The 16,227-nt window shown below is 36.4% G+C and overlaps 2 long non-coding RNA genes across 6 annotated transcripts in view; one reads left to right on the top strand and one right to left on the bottom strand.

Annotated features, from left to right (window-relative positions):
• The window catches only part of LOC105070279 (uncharacterized), a 309,633-nt gene that overhangs the window by 62,350 nt on the left and 231,056 nt on the right, over positions 1-16,227 (top strand). The window contains exon 1 of one of the 5 annotated variants that reach the window (XR_012501384.1): positions 6,718-6,785. The exons of the other annotated variants lie outside the window; for them this stretch is intronic. This is a non-coding gene — a long non-coding RNA (uncharacterized LOC105070279). Of the gene's footprint in view, positions 1-6,717; positions 6,786-16,227 lie in introns of those variants that run through there. 5 annotated transcript variants of the gene reach the window in all.
• LOC141574385 (uncharacterized) lies at positions 334-13,918 on the bottom strand. The gene is made up of 3 exons (XR_012501388.1): positions 6,716-13,918; positions 5,330-5,403; positions 334-4,687 (listed from the first exon to the last, which is right to left on the bottom strand). It is a non-coding gene; the product is annotated as an uncharacterized LOC141574385 (long non-coding RNA).

Consider the following 16,227-nt stretch of genomic DNA (forward strand, 5'->3'; position numbering starts at 1 on the left):
AGTTAGAATCCATTTTTGTGATATTTAAATTTTTTCTACAGTGGGTGTGCACAACTCTATAGCAAATACAATCCCAAACTGCAAATACATACTTAACACAGATAAATTTATAAAAGACTATAAAGAAACACACCAAAATGCTAACAGTAGTGATCTTTCAGTGCTGGTGTTACAGGAGGTTTTTTATTTTTTTATCTTCATATTTTCATGTGGGTAATGGGCACAAATCTCAATCCACAAACAAAGGCCAAAAAATACAACACTCTTTAGTTTATCTACAAATCAACCTACGTTCTGTCGGTGTTGCGATATCATGTACACATACACACCATATGCAGAGAGAGCTGATGGCTACTCTGTTTATTGATTCTTAGAAAAGGATTTGTACAGAACATGCATGGTGCCTCACATATCATCTAAGTTATAACAATGTTAATAATTTTAAGCTATTTAGGTTCCCAGGCTCCTGCAGTAAGCACAGGATGTTACATGATCAAGGACAGATTGTTTTAAAGTTCGTCACAAAACTTCTTAAGTAACCATCTCTTAGCCAGCTGTGCCCGTCTTAGGTTGTCCTCCTCTGAGGATCTTACCTGTCGTTGGCTATCCAGCTGTCCATGCTGGATACATTAAATAGGCCATCTCTTATCCAGCCGGCTACGTGACATTTCTCACAGCTTGTTTATCAGTTCAGCCCATGGCTTATTCTCTAGAGCCTTCAGGCGGGGGCCTACATATCCCCTCTTTTTATTAAAAGCAAGGAAACAATCCTGTTGCGCAGAAGCAAGCAGTCCCATCATAGCAAGAGTTTGTTGTTGAGCTTCCTGTTGCTTATGTAAATTATACATCCATTTTAAAAGATATAACAAGGCAATACAGATCCATACAAGCATGCCAATATTAATAAAAATGCGTAAATTAAGCCCGTTAAACCAATTTTTAGGCTTAAGCCAATGTAATCCATTTTCAATTTGCTCAAATACGTTTTGTGCAAAAGCATCATGGATATTATGAAATTGAGTTTCCAACTGGTCTTGTAAGGAGTTAATATGTTTTCCCCAAAAATCATTAAATGCTCCTTGTTGTCTTCCAATCCATTTTATGGCAGCCTCAAGAGCCTGTAGTCTAGCCATGATTCCACGATCTATGTCAACCTGTGTTTGTAGCCGTTGAGTTACATTAGTCAAAACCTTCTCAACTATATGGGCAGTATTAATAGAGGATATTAGAGCTTTTGTAGCAGCTGCAGCCGTGGCAATTATGATTATTCCTGATACAATAAAAGCAATGAGTGTAGCTATAAATCTTTTTGGCCTAACTTTCTTGAAAGACTCTAATAGCACATATAAACTTTACTCATTAGACCAGGTTTTGTTCAGGGTAACTGGTAGCCATACATGAGCTCATTGTTTTAGTAGTCACTAATATTTTTATGAGTCAAACAATCAGAATACCAGAAAGGAGGAAATAAATTGGTGATATAAATATGGTCAGTAGTAATATTAGGAGGGAAGGGACCCCAAACTAAAATGTAACCAGAATCAGAAACATTGGTAATTAATGACATAGAATAATTGCCTGACCCATTAATACAGTCTCCATGATAAAGAATTTTGTCAATAAAAGGCAGTCTGAGGCTCCAAGTGGTCTTATGCATAGGACTAAAAATAGTGTTGCCATCAGTTGTAAAATGGGTCCGGAAAGTCCATGTTCACTCCAAGTAATTGGTGCCAAAGAATTGTGTCCAAACTGAAGAGACATGTTATTACTTAACAAATGTCCATGGGGCCCCCAATCCAAGAGAGTTTCATTGAACAAGGATCTATTATGAGGACGTTGTATCCTGCAGGGTGACCATTGAACAGAATAAAACTTATTATTTCCAGTCAGTTTTTGGTTTACACATGGGGACAGGTGGTACTTGTGACACATTCATAATTTCATAAGTAGTAGTTGATACAGCTGTAATAAAAGTTAAATTAGCTGCTTGATTCCCCTTCTTAGGTTGATAATACAAGTACAGTTGCTTCTGTAGATTAATACATTCAGTATGTGACTTACTATATACACTACATAAAGGTAGATTATGAGAATATAGTGTCAATGTTTGGTTGCTGCGCAGATGTTCTTGTGTTGCCTCAGGAGGTATCCATGTGCCACCTGTCCAAGCAGAATTGTTCGAAGCAAGCGGGGGGTCTGCATGCCACCAAGTTCAAGGTGTGCATAAGGGAGGGTTTAGAACATAAGCCCAATAAGGTAGATTAAGCTCAACGTGCAAGCAGGCAAAGAAGAAAGAAGTAAGTATGAGGGTGTAGAACCATACTTTACCCCTTGTCAGCCGTCCTTTTCAGTGAACTTCTTAACTCTCTTCTTGGGTACCCACTTTAATCTAGCACCTGTATCAATATATAAGACCCCTTCTCCCAACATTTTACATCAGAAGTCCCTTCCCAAGAATCAGTAAATGGTTTTTTAAAATTTATACCTTAACTCCTTTTACATCTAAAGGTGGGTATAAACTTTTCAGCTGGTGTAAATCTACTTAGTCTTCAATTTAAAAAATTAAGTGTAAAAAGCGCATGATATAATATATTATGGCTTTCTTGTATTTTATAATTATTTCCCCCTTTCCTATGTAAGCACCCCTGTAGGTGTCTGAGGTGTATTTAAAACAATAAGAATAATAGGTAATTTAGGTTGCAACCAGTGTGAAAATAGAGAATTTAAAGCTTCATTAACCTTTTAAAATTCTTTGATAGTTTTAGGGGTTAATGTACGTAATGAGGTAGGTTCCCTATCTCCTTCTAACGATTGAAATAAATGATGTAATAGGACTGTAGGTATTCCTTAAAAAGGTCTGATCCAGTTAATATGTTTTAGCAATTGTTGCAATTGAACTAATGTCATAGAAGGCTTGATATCTAATTTCATATTGTGTGGCCTGATAGTTTGTGTGTTAATAGTTATCCCAAGAAATTCCCAAGGTTGCATTTTTTGTACTTTATCTTGAGCAACAAAAAGGCCCTTGGTTTGTAAAATTGTAACAGTTTTTTGAAATACAAGGAGATTAGGTTTGTTTTTTATAGTCAGTAAAATGTTATCCATATAATGAAAAATATATGCCTGAGAAAATTGTTGACGTATAGTTTCTAAAGTTTTTCTTACTAATTGCTGACATATAGTAGGACTATTTTTCCTACTATATGGAATTTCCATTGATAACGTTTAGGAATCTCCTGATTGTTATAGGTAGGAACAATAAAGGCAAATTTTTCTCATTAGCTTTGTGCAAAGGTAATGAGAAAAAACAATCCTTTATGTTAATAACAAGTAAGCGCCAAGAGTCAAGAACAAGCGAAGGATTGGGTAGCCCCTTTTGTAAGGATCTCATAGGTTGCATTACCGCATTTATAGCACGCGAATCTTGAAATAATTTCTATTTTTTTTATTATAAAAACAAGTATGTTTTAAGGACTAATAGAATGTTTTAAATGGCCCAACTTTAGTTGTTTTGAAACCAATTTTTGTAATGCTTGTAGTTTTCTTTAGGAAGGGCCATTGTTCCCCCAAACAGGCTGCTGTTGGGTCCATGTTAGAGCAATGGTAATAATATTTGGGATAGTAGCGGCAGTCCCTATCCTTAAGGATCAATCTTTAAGGTCAGGTTTCACTGAGCAAGAAGGTCCCTGCCCCATAGAGTGCAGGGTATTGGTAATATAAAAGGAGTTACAAAGGCCATTTTATTTTTAGGCTCCTGGACCTTTAGTGGGTGCCATCAGTTCATCAGTTCACCAACTCCTTAACAGTAACATCAGATTTGTGTTTTTGCCAATCAGAAGGCCAATGAAAACTAGTTTTGTCCGCTCCTGTGTCTAATAACCCTGTAAATAGCTTTCCTTGTATTGAAACTGTTAAAACAGGTCTGTTATCAGTTAATGAATGTGTCCAAAAAACTTGCTGTCCTGTATGTCTGAAGCCCTTACCTCCTCTATTATTTTCAGCAAATTTTTGAGCAGGTAAATAAGGTATCAAAATAATTTGAGCAATTTGAGATTGCTTAGGAACAATGTAATAAGAAGAGGCATGAACCATAATTTTAATTTCTCCAGTATAATCATTATCAATAACACCAGGTAAAACTGTTAATAACCCTTTTAAGCCCATAGATGATCTCCCTATTAGCAATCCAAAATACCCAGAAGGTAAAGGTCCCCAAACTCCAGTAGAGATTAAGTAGGTTTTATTATTGTCATTTATCAACTTATTATCAATAGTCATTAGATCTAAATTTGTGCTCCCGGGGGAAGCTGTGATGAGGTCAGAAATGGTGAGATGGGACTTTGGCTGACTGTGATTTCCTATATTTGTTTTTGAGAGGCACCTGGGAGGATGCCTTGCTTTGAAATAGCCTTTAACAATTGCTGCAGAATATGGAAATAAATCTTTTGCTGTACTGTCAGCTGCTGTCCCATGGTTACATTGCGGCGTGCCTGATAGGCTGAAAATCCCCGATATAAATTTGTTCCTTTACTTACATGTAGTCGCCGCGCTGATATCATGCTGCTGCTTAGTAAGCTGTTGCTCCATGAGTATTCCTCGGCACGCCTGATAGGCTGAAAAGTCCCCCAAAATTTCCTTAGTTCCATTTATGTGTTTGCCGAGTCTGATATCACGTCAGGGTCACCATCTGTCGGTGTACACATACACACCGTATGCGGAGGGAACTGATGGCTACTCTCTATTGATTCTTGTAAAAGGGTTTATATAGAACATGCATGGTGCCTCACATATCATCTAAGTTATAACAATGTTAATAATTTTAAGCTATTTAGGTTCCCAGGCTCCTGCAGTAAGCACAGGATGTTACATGATCAAGGACAGATTGTTTTAAAGTTTGTCACAAAACTTCATTAAGTAGGCCATCTCTTATCCAGCTGGCTGTGCCCGTCTTAGGTTGTCCTCCTCTGAGGATCTTACCCATCGTTGGCTATCCAGCCATCCCTACTGGATACATTAAGTAGGCCATCTCTTATCCAGCCAGCTGACATTTCTCACAGCTTGTTTATCAGTTCAGCCCATGGCTTATTCTCTAGAGCCTTAAGGTGGGGGCCTACACGTTCTATTTCAAGCCTTCAGTTGAACTGGGAGGTAGAATTTTATTTAGTGTTCCTGGACCTATGACTAAGTTCCAGGGGTGTTCAACAGGCTGCGGACTCTAGGGATCAGATTAGCTCTCTGCCATCCTGTCTGTACTGGCAGAAGGTTGGATGTCATTTCCTATCTGGCTTCCAGATGTCAGTTCACTCACCTCATGGTTCTGCTTTCTTACCTTGCTGAGAGGCCTCTCTGAGTCTGGTTTTCTCTCAGCTAACTCTGCGGCCTTCTTGGGTGCTCCTGGACCACCTAGGGCATGAGAAATTTGATAAGGTTATATAAATCCCAAATGTGCGTGTAGTCAGCTCTCTTCCACTGCTCCCATACCATGCTAGACAGAAGGAGACTCCCCCGAAATTGGCATTTTTTTTCAAGTTACATGTAGAAAACCAAGCACAGGTTTTCTCTTTCTGCTATCTCTTGCTTACCCGGATTTTCTGTCATGTCCCCCTTCAATTCTGAGCTCGATGCAGCTCCTGTGGAGGCCCCCAGCTCAGGGATATAACCATATGGGAAGTTCTTTAATTTTTCCTTTCCTTTCTTCAAGTCTGGAAGCTTATCCATTGTGAGGATGGGAAAAATTGATTCTTTTTTATCATGTATTTTTCCAAAGTTTTTATTTCTAGCACAAGGTAGATATTGTATTGAATTCTCTAAGGTAAAATGTTCTTGACTCAAAATATTAGGCATTTATTTTAAAAAATCTTGCAAAATCTTTGATTTTGAAACCTACAATATTTTCTCTCCATTTCTAAACTATTTTACTTCTCTTGAGAAAATGCATGTGTTGCCTTTTAGTTTAAATGAGGAAAAAGACGTAGTTGATGAGGAGTAGAAGTGAAAAATACGTTGATAGTACATGTATCAAAATATGATCTCTGTGTTTATTTCTAAATTTTCTTTTTCCCTTTTTGAATAAATTTAACGTGTAACATTGTATGAATTTAAGGTGTACAATGTATTGCTTCAATACATTTATATATTGTGATATAATTGTAGTAGACTTTGTAGTGACATTAATCATGTTACATAATTTATAGTACACTGCTATTGTCTTCATTGATTACATTGTGCATTAGATCTCTATGATTTATTTACTGTCCACTAGAGGTTTATACCCTGAAAAAATATCCATTTTGTTCCCCTTTAACCCCCATCCCCCAGGAACTGCCATTTACTCTCTGTTTTCTACAAGTTTGGCATTTTTAGATTCCACATGTAAGTGACATCATACAGCACTTGTCTTTCTCTGTCTCCCTTATCTCACTTATAATGTGCTCAAGGTCCATCCATCGTGTTGCAAAGGGCAGGATATCCTTTCTCATTACTGAAAAATATTCCAAAGTTTCTTTAGAAAGCATATTTTTCTTTCATAATCAGAAGAAAAACATTAAGTAAACGCACAAACAACCCTCCTTTGACCCTTTTCCCCACGTGGGCTCTGCCACGTCTCTTGCCTTCCCTTTATAGTTAATCTCTTCAACAGAACATTACTCTTAACTTCCCGTTGTTTTCAAACCACCTCTGCCAAATATAATGGACTCTTTAACGTCTGTCTTACTTGTTTCTCTTTCACACGGACGTTGCAGACTCCTCTCGTGTTGACACTCTTCTTTCCCCTGGACTCCGAGGTACCACTGTGTTTTGGCACCTGCATCTCTCTCTGTCTCTTTTCATTCTCTTTTGCAGTGTCTTGTCTTTGCTCTTGAACGTTGGCATTGTCCAGAGGTGAGCTGTTGACTCTCTTATCTGATCACTCTGCAGGCTCTATCCTGACTAGTCTTTACTCTGTCACTGTTGGCTTTCGTTACTTACCACTGACATTCTGCTTCTTGGCAAATTAGATCCATACCTATAATCTCTCTTCTGGGCTCTAGAAGTCAGCATCTCATATCCATGACATCCAAAACTGATCTCGTTATCTTTCTGCTTAATTTGTTTTTCCTTCTACATTTCCTCTAAGAACCTCACTGCCATAGATGCAGTTATAAAAGACAAAAATGTTGCAGTTATTACATGTTTCTCTCTTACTTTTAATTCCTCCCTACTTGATTTGTGCCCGTGTTGTATCTGCCCTCTGTTCTCCGTTCCCACTGAAATGACACTGATTCCATATGGATTATCTCTTTTCCTGAACTACTGCTGAAGGCTTTTAACTACTCCTTGTGCCTGCTGTCTCCTATGACCTCAATCTGTTCTCCTTTCTGGATATCTGGAGAGTGATATTTTCATGTTAATCAAAGTTACCCATATGCATAGTTTAAAAAGACATTTAAAAAATCCCAGAAAACTGCTTATAAGATAAAATAGGCTCTGCCACTCCATCCTCTGTCTAACCCCATTTCTGCAGCCCTTTGTTGTGAATAACAAAGATACTCCTGTCACTCAGGAAGTTCTCAGAAATGCTCTGTGCCAAGAAACAGGGACAAAGGTCAAATGTAGTTCTTAACTCTACTGCCCCATGTAGGAAATGACAGTTAGATGCATTTCTTTTCATGTACAGCTTTTTGTTTTCTGTTTTCCCTAGAATTGTCTTCCTTTGGTATGTTTGTTTAGTTTTCTAAGATCCTCTATCATAAATATAAACGCTCTCCATAGCTTTAAACCTTTAAATGTTCTATTAGTTTTGTCTTCTTGGAAATGTCTTTCTCAGAGCCCTCCGAATGCCTGCCCAGATCTGCCCTGCTTGTTCTCTCAGCCTGCTGCACACCTGCCACCCCGGAATCTCCCTTCCCTATTGCCCTGGGGACTCCCTTCACCTCTCTTCTGCATTAAATCCCGCTACCATTTATGTCTTCATTTCCTTATTCTGTTGGGATATCTCTGCAAGGAGCTTCCTGTTATTACAGGAAGCTTTTTCATTACAGGTTATTACAAGATATTCAATATAGTTTCTTGTGCTATTCAGTAGAACCTTGTTGTTGATCCATTTTATATATAGTAGTTAGTATCTGCAAATTCTAAACTCCCAATTTATCCCCTTCACCAACTCTCTTCCCCTCAGTAACCATAAATTTGTTCTTTATGTCTGTGAGTCCCTTTCTGTTTTGTAAATAAGTTTACTTGTGTCATTTTTTAAGATTCTACGTGTAAGTGATATATGGTATTTTTCTTTCTCTTTCTGGCTTACTTCACTTAGTATTACAATCCCAGGTCCATCCATGTTGCTGCAAATGGCATTCTTTATTTCTTTTTTATGGCTGAGTAGTATTCCTGTGTGTATATGTGTGTGTGTGTGTGTGTGTGTGTGTGTGTGTCTCACATCTTCTTTATCCAGTCATCTGTTGATGGACATTTAGGTTGTTTCCATGTCCTGGTTATTGTACATAGTGCTGCTACAAACATTGGGATCCATGTATCTTTTCGAATTAGAATTTTCTCCAGATATACCAGGAGGGGGATTGCTGGATCATATGGTAAGTCTATATTTATTTTTTCTTTAAAGAAATCTCCACACCATTTTCCATAATGGCTGCAGCAAATTACATTCCCACCAACATAGTAGGAGGGTTTCCTTTTCTCACCCTCTCCAGCATTTATCACTTGTGGACTTTTTCATGATGGTCTTTCTGACTGTGAAGTGATATCTCATTGGAGTTTTGATTGGCATTTCTCTAATAATTAGCAATTGAGCATTTTTTCATGTACCTATTGGCCATTTGTATGTCTTCATTGGAGAAATGTTTGTTTAGGTCTTAATACCCATTTTTAGACCAAGTTGTTTGCTTTTTTGTTGTTGAGTTGTATTAGCTGTTTATATATTCTAGAAATTAAGCCTTGTCCTATCACTTGAAAATATTTTCTCTAAGTCTTTAAGCCATTTTAAGTTTATTTTTGTGTAAGGAGTAAGGAAGTATTCTAACTTCATTGATTTACATGTGGCTGTCCAGTTTTCCCAACACCACTTGTTGAAGACTGTCTTTTCTTCATTATACACTCTTGCCTCCTTTGTCAAAGATTAATTGACTATAGTGTGTGGGTTTATCTCTGGACTCTCTATTCTGTTCCAGTGAGCCATATGTCTGTTTTTGTGCCAGTACCAGGCTATTTTGATTGCTGTAGCTTTGTAGTATTGTCTAAGTCTGGGAGGGTTATGTCCCCAGCTTCGTTCTTTTTCTTCAGTGTTGCTTTGGCAATTCTGGGTCTTTTGTGATTACATATAAATTTTAGGATTATTTGTTTTAGTCCTAGTCCAAAAGCAGGATTTGATGGGGATCACATTAAACCTGTAGATGGCCATTTTAACAATATTAACTCTTACAGTCTAAGAGTATGGGATATCTTCCCATTTCTTTAAACCATCTTTAATTCCTTAATCAACATTTTATAGTTCTCTGCATATGTCTTTCACCTCCTTGATTAAAAAGTATTTTTGTTCTTTTACATTCAGTTGAGATTTTGACTGGTGTGGCAGGAATGGCTGGCTGTCCACCAGCAATTTGTGCTCTTCCTTTCATTGTAAAGTGTTGTTGATGGAAGATCTTGACTACCCAGGAACTATATTTTCTTGATTCCTGGAATCTAGAAGGTGACAAATGACTAGTTTTCACCTATGTACGTGAAGAAAAGTGGTGTGAATCACTTCCAGATCAATAAGCTTAACAAGTCTGTATGTCTCCTCCATCCCCTCTTCTTCCCATTCACGACCTGGAGGCAGAACTGCGAGGTCAAGGAGGGAAAACCTATAAGCTTTTAGGAAGCTGGATCTCTGAATCAACAAGTGGAAAGCCATCCACCAAACAGAAACACTTAAATTGCTCTGTTAAATGAATAAGAAATAAACTTTTATTACATTAAGCCACTAAAATTTGGGGGTTTATTTGTTACAATAGCTAATACTAGTTTACAATTTTTACTTATACTGGATATAAAATTTTAGGTTACAAAATCATTTTCCTGCAAAAATTTGAAATCACTGCTCTATTGTCTTCTAGCTTTGAGCTTTGTTGTTGAGCAGTGAGTTGTTTTAGTATGTAATTATTATGCATGATCTTTGGTTGCCTTCTCCTCGGAAGACTTTAGAATGTTCTCTTTATGGCCAGAGTTTGAAATTTCATGGTGATGGATCTTAGTTTGGATTATTTCCTCTGAAATATTTGCTGAGTAGTTGATAGGACTGGTCAAATAGAACACATAACTTTCTGAGAACTTTTATTAATTATTTCTTTGACAATACTCCCTCCCTGTTCTTTTCTCATTTCTTCTTCAGAAGAATTCAAGCTATTCAGATTTTGGGCATCTTTTACTGTTTTGTTAACTCTAAACTTTTCTGTCCTATTTTCTTAATTTATCCTGTAAACTTTCTATTGCACTTTTTATTCCTGCTATTGTTTTTAATTTCTGAGAGCTCTTTTTTTCCCACTAATGTTTCTTTTCTTGAAGCATCATTTCATGTTTCTGGTATATAATATTTTCTTTTATCTCTCAGAGAATAGTAGTAATGATTTAAACTCGATTTCTTCCAGTTTGTTTGATGTCTCTGTTGGAGGTTGAAGGCTTTCCTTAAGTATCTGCTGCTTAGACACTAGAAAACTGATGGAAAGTTCTGTGGACATGGGTGGGGTTTGTTGACAGCTGTGCTTCACTTCATGGTGACTTGACCTGGATGTACTTTGGGGGACCCACCAACTGTCACTTCTTTTAAGTCTTTTTTACTGAGTTAGGTTGACTCTGTAAGTAAGAATCTTCTCCTCTTACGCTTAGAGCATATGAGCATTTGGGGAGATGTGTGAGGAAACCAGGATGGGGATTCACCATTCAAAATGCAGACCTTTACTCAACACTCTGAGCACAGAACCCTTAATGGTGTCTTATCCATCAGTCCTAGTGTCTTTCTTTTAAACTTTTTACAGAGAATAAATATGCACTTCTGAGAGAGAAAGGGGCAGGCTTCCATCTATGTACAGTATGAGAGGGTACCTGGACTTCACTGCTTCTTGAACAGATTTTTCATCCAGTCCCTTTATTTTCAGCCCCATCCTCACCCCCAGTTTTAGGAATAGCTAATATCACCAATTTCTGAACCAGTTTGTCCATTGCTGCTTTAAGTTTAAGCTCCTTGTCTACCATAGGTTAGGACTTATTCATCTACTTTTCCTCTCCCACAGTTTTGTTCCACCTTCTCCTCCTCATCTTTATCCTTTTGATATGTTTTAAAAATGTTTATGTGTGTGTGTCTATAGTTTTATCACCTAAGCATGCGTTCCTAGGTACTCTAGTCTTGCTATTAAAAAATTGTTCACGTGCATTAAAATCTCTTTTAATCACAGGTTCTTCTTCCATTTCTTTCTTTTTCTTAAAATGTACTTGTTGAAAAAGTTGGGCCGTTGACCTGCAGTGTTTCCCACAGAACTAGATTTTGCTGATTATATACTGATGGTGTATTTCAACATGTTTCTCTTCTTTTATATTTTCTGAAATTTGATAGTTAGATCAGAGGCTTGATAAAACTCAGGTTTGCTTACTTTGGCAAGATTATAAATAATGTTATATTCTTTCGTCAGGAGGGAATTAACCTTGTTTTTACTCTTTTCTGGTGTTAGCTGTTAATGGTCAAATGCCTACATTCACTCGTACACTGAAGATTGTAAATTATATCATTTTGATTTCATTTTTAGCTGAATTAATTTTCTGTGGAGACGCTTACCTTCATTTATTATTTTGTCACACATGGTTCAGTTTTCCTAGACTGGATTATCTTTTTATCTGCTTACTAGTGGTCTTCACAGAGCAAATTTTCAATTTTGATAAAGTTCAGTTAATTAAAGTGTGCTTATGAAAGAACATCTATAGTAGTTTCCATGTAGTAAAAGTTCAATTTGGGGATTTTTCTTTTAATAACTATAAAATTGCTTATTAGCAATTCCATTTCTGAAAAGATGGAGTAGACATAATTTTCCCCTCTTCCTCCCTCTAAGTATAACTAAAACTTATGTACATTACATGTAAAGCAAACACAAAAAAGATTTGAAAGGTAGAGAAGAGAGGGCAGATGAGTAGAAACCTCAGGACTGTGGAAGGTCACAATGGTAAGTTTCCAGGGTTTTTTCCTTGCCTTGCATATCCCAGCCTCGGAACTAAAGAAGGCAGTAACCTGGAAATCCTAAAGGGCACAGACCAAAAAGCCCCAACGAAAGCCTGCTATCTTTAGCCAAAGGAATAGAAAAGGAACAACCTAGTGATATAGAAAACTGCTCTGCTCCAGCCAAACATCACAGAAAAAACTGTGACCTTCCGTCAAGCATAAAAAGGTTGAGTGAGGAGCCTCAACTGAACCCATCCATTGCTTACCACCACCACCATCACCATCACCCTCTCCCTGGGTTGTGGGTTAGGGAGACTGAATAGTAGGGATCAGGAGATGCAGTAGGGAGGCTGAATAGTAGGTGTAGTAGAAAGGCTGAGTAGTGAGCCAAGACTTTTACCTTTACCAGGCAGAAGATGTAAGGCCACATTCTCCCCTGTGTTGTCAATGGAGGCCACAGAAAGAGGTGTAATAAGGCAACTTATCACTTTCAGCCAGAGAAATATCAGTGGAGGCTACTGAGGAGCAAGACTCCTAGCTCTACCATCAGTAATCAACAGAGGCCGTGTGAGCAACCTGAACTTCTGTTTCCACCTGCCAATAATAAGGTGGTATAGTCCTCTTTCCCTGTTAGACTAGTGTCAATGGAAGCCAGCTACACCAGATTTAAATATGATTTAGAGTCTTATATCCCAAATGACAATGTTTATTAGAAATACCTCTTTATAATAAGAACCAGAAGGGTCTCAAATTGAATGGAAGGAAAAGTCAATAGATACAAACACTGAGATGGCAGAGATATTATTAGAATTATCTGACAAAGATTTAAAAACAACCATCATAAAAATGCTTCAACAAGCAGTTATAAACATACTTAAACCAAATGAAAAAAAAAAATAGCCAAAAAAAAGAAGCTCTCAACAAAGAATTAGAAAACATAAAGAAGAACCAAATGGAAACTTTAGAACTTAAAAATACAATGACCAAAATAAAAAAACTCAGTGGATTGGCTCAGTAATATAATGTAAGGAACAGAGTAGAGAATCCATGAATTTGAAGATAAAATGACAGAAACCATCCAAATATGGGGTGGGAAAGGAGTAAAAGAGGCTGGGGGAAAAAAAAACCTAAACCAAACCTTAGCTACCTATAGGACTATAACAAAATATCTAACATTCATGTCATTAGAGTCCCAGAAGGAGAGAAGAAAGATTATGGATTCAGGAAATTAAGGGGACATCAAACAGGATGAACTCCTTAAAAATCTACACCAACACACATCATAGTAAAACTTCTGAAAACTTAAGACAAAAAAAAAAAAATTAAAAGCAAAAAGAAACAAGAGCTTAGCTTTAGGTGAAAAACAATTTGAATGACAATGGATTTCTCATCAAAACCATGTAGTCCTAGAAGGAAGCGGCCCATTTTTCAAGTGGTGGTAGGAGAAAGCTATCCACACAGTATACTATATCCAGTGAAAATATTCTTCAGGAATTAAGAGATAATCAAGACATTCTCAGATGGAGGAAAAGTAAGAGAATTTGTTTCCAGTAGATCTGCTGTACAAGAAAGGCTAGGAAATCATTTCACAATATATACGTATAACAAATTATCACATTGTACACTTTAACTATGTTCTAATTTTATTTGCCAGCTATACCTCAGTAAGGCTAACATATTTTAAAAGATTATAAGGTTCAAAAAAGAAAAAAGGGCTAAGTGAAGTTTTCTAAACATAAAGGTGACAGTGCAAAAAGGAATCTTGGACTATAAAGAAGGAAGAAAGAACACAATAAACAAAAATATAGGTAAATACATTAGATGTCTATTCTCCTCTTGAGTTTTGTAAATTATAATTGATAATTGAAGTGAAAAATATAACATCTTCGAGTTGGTTTTAAGTGTATGGAGAGATACTATTTAAGACAATTAAACTATGAACTAGGGAGGGTGAAGGAACATAAAGGGTGATAAGAATTGTGACAGTTAAATTCATGTATCAATTTGATTGGGCTAGGGTATGCCCACATAGCTGGTAAAACTATTTCTTTGTGTACCTGTGAGGGTATTTCTGGAAGAGATTAGCATTTGATTTAGTGGACTCAGTAAAGATATATAATGGAATACTACTCAGCCATGAAAAGAAAGAAATAATGACATTTGCAGCAATGTGGATGGACCTGAAGATCATCATACTAAGTGAAGTAAGCCAGAAAGACAAAGAAGAATACCATATGATATCACTTATGTGTGGAATCTAAAAAAAATGACACAAGTGAACTTACAACACAGAAGCAGACTCACAGACATAGAAAAGAAGCTTATGGTTACCAGCAAGGTAAGGGAGCAGTGGAGGGATTAAACTAAGAGTTTGGAATTTGCAGAAACTAACTACTATATATAAAATAAATAACAAATTTCTACTATATAGCACAGGGAACATATATTCAATATTTTGTAATAACCTAAAATCAAAAAAATATGAAAAAATATATAATATTTATATAATATGTACACCAGAAATTAACACAACATTGTAAGTCAACTTTATGTTAATAAAAAAATTTTTTTAATGTAAACAGTCTAAATGTACCAGTTAAGTCAGAGATGCCCAGAGTGTGTTAAAAATTATAACTCAACTATATGATGTCTATAAGAAACTCAAGTACAAGAAATTAAGATACAATGATGTAGGCATGTTAAAAGTAAGAGGATGGAAAGATGCCTTGCACTTACTAATCAAAAGAAAGCATGAGTGGCTATATTAATATCAGATAAGTTAGACCTCTAAGCAAAAATTACCAGAGAGGAGGGGTATAATTAAAGAGTCAATCCATCAGTAAGACATAAAAACACTAAATATATATGTGACAAACAACAGAGCTGCAAAATATATGTAGCAAAAACTGATAGAACTGAGAAAGAAATAGACAAATCCACAAGTATAAGTTGGTAACCTCAATGCTCCTTTTTCAAAAATTTGTATAGCTAAGAAGAAAATCAGCAGAGGTATAGAACTCAACACTATCAAGAAACGGGCTATAATGGACATTTATAGAACAATTTACTCCACATACATTCATTACAAGCACCCAGGAAACATATACCAAGATAGACCATATCCTGGGCCAGGAAACAAATCTCAATAAATGTAAAAGAATTGAAATCATTCAAAATATGTTCTCTGATCACAATGCAAGTGAAATAGAAATCAATTACAGAAAAATAATGGGAAAATGTTCAAACACTTGTAAAGTAAATATCACATTTCTAAATAACCAGTGTGTCAAAAAGGGATTTCAAAGGAAATTTTTAAAAATATACTAAAGTGAGTTGGACCATAAATAACATATCAGAAGTGGTAGGACACAGCTAAAGCAGTTCAGAGAAAAAAAAAGTTATAGTGCTAAATGAATACATCAGAAAGATTAAAAATTCTCTATTAAATAGGTAATCTAAGCTCACATCTTGTAGGCAAAATAAGGGCTTCCTGGAACCTGTGAACTTGTTGTCTTAGATGGCAAATGTGACTTTGTAGACAGGATTAATTCAAGGATATTGAGATGGGCAAATTTTCCTGAGAATCCCAATGTAGTCACAAGGGTCCTTATCAGAGAGAGTCAGAAATGTCAGAGTGAGAGAGACTTGAAGATACTATACTGTTGAATTTGAAGATAAAGAATTCACGAGCCATGGAATGCAGGCAGCCTCTAGAAGCTGGAAAAGGCAAGGAAATATATTCTCCCCTAGAGCCTCCAGAAAGAAGACAGTCCTACTGACATTTTCATTTTAGCCCATGAAACTTCTGATCAGTAGAATAGTAAGATAACAAATTTGTGTTGTTTTAAGTCATTAATTTTGTAATAATTTTGGTACAGCAGTAGTAGGAAACTAATACAGATTTTGATACCAAAACTGAGGTCCTGCTGTAACATACTTTAAAATGCAGAAGTGGCTTTAATATTGGGCAATTATAGAGGCTGAAAGAATTTTGAGAAACATAGAAAAAGCCCATATTGACTTGAGCAGACTATTAGTAGAAATATGGA

Source organism: Camelus bactrianus, chromosome 21 (assembly GCF_048773025.1).
Source record: "Camelus bactrianus isolate YW-2024 breed Bactrian camel chromosome 21, ASM4877302v1, whole genome shotgun sequence".
Taxonomy (NCBI): domain Eukaryota; kingdom Metazoa; phylum Chordata; class Mammalia; order Artiodactyla; family Camelidae; genus Camelus; species Camelus bactrianus.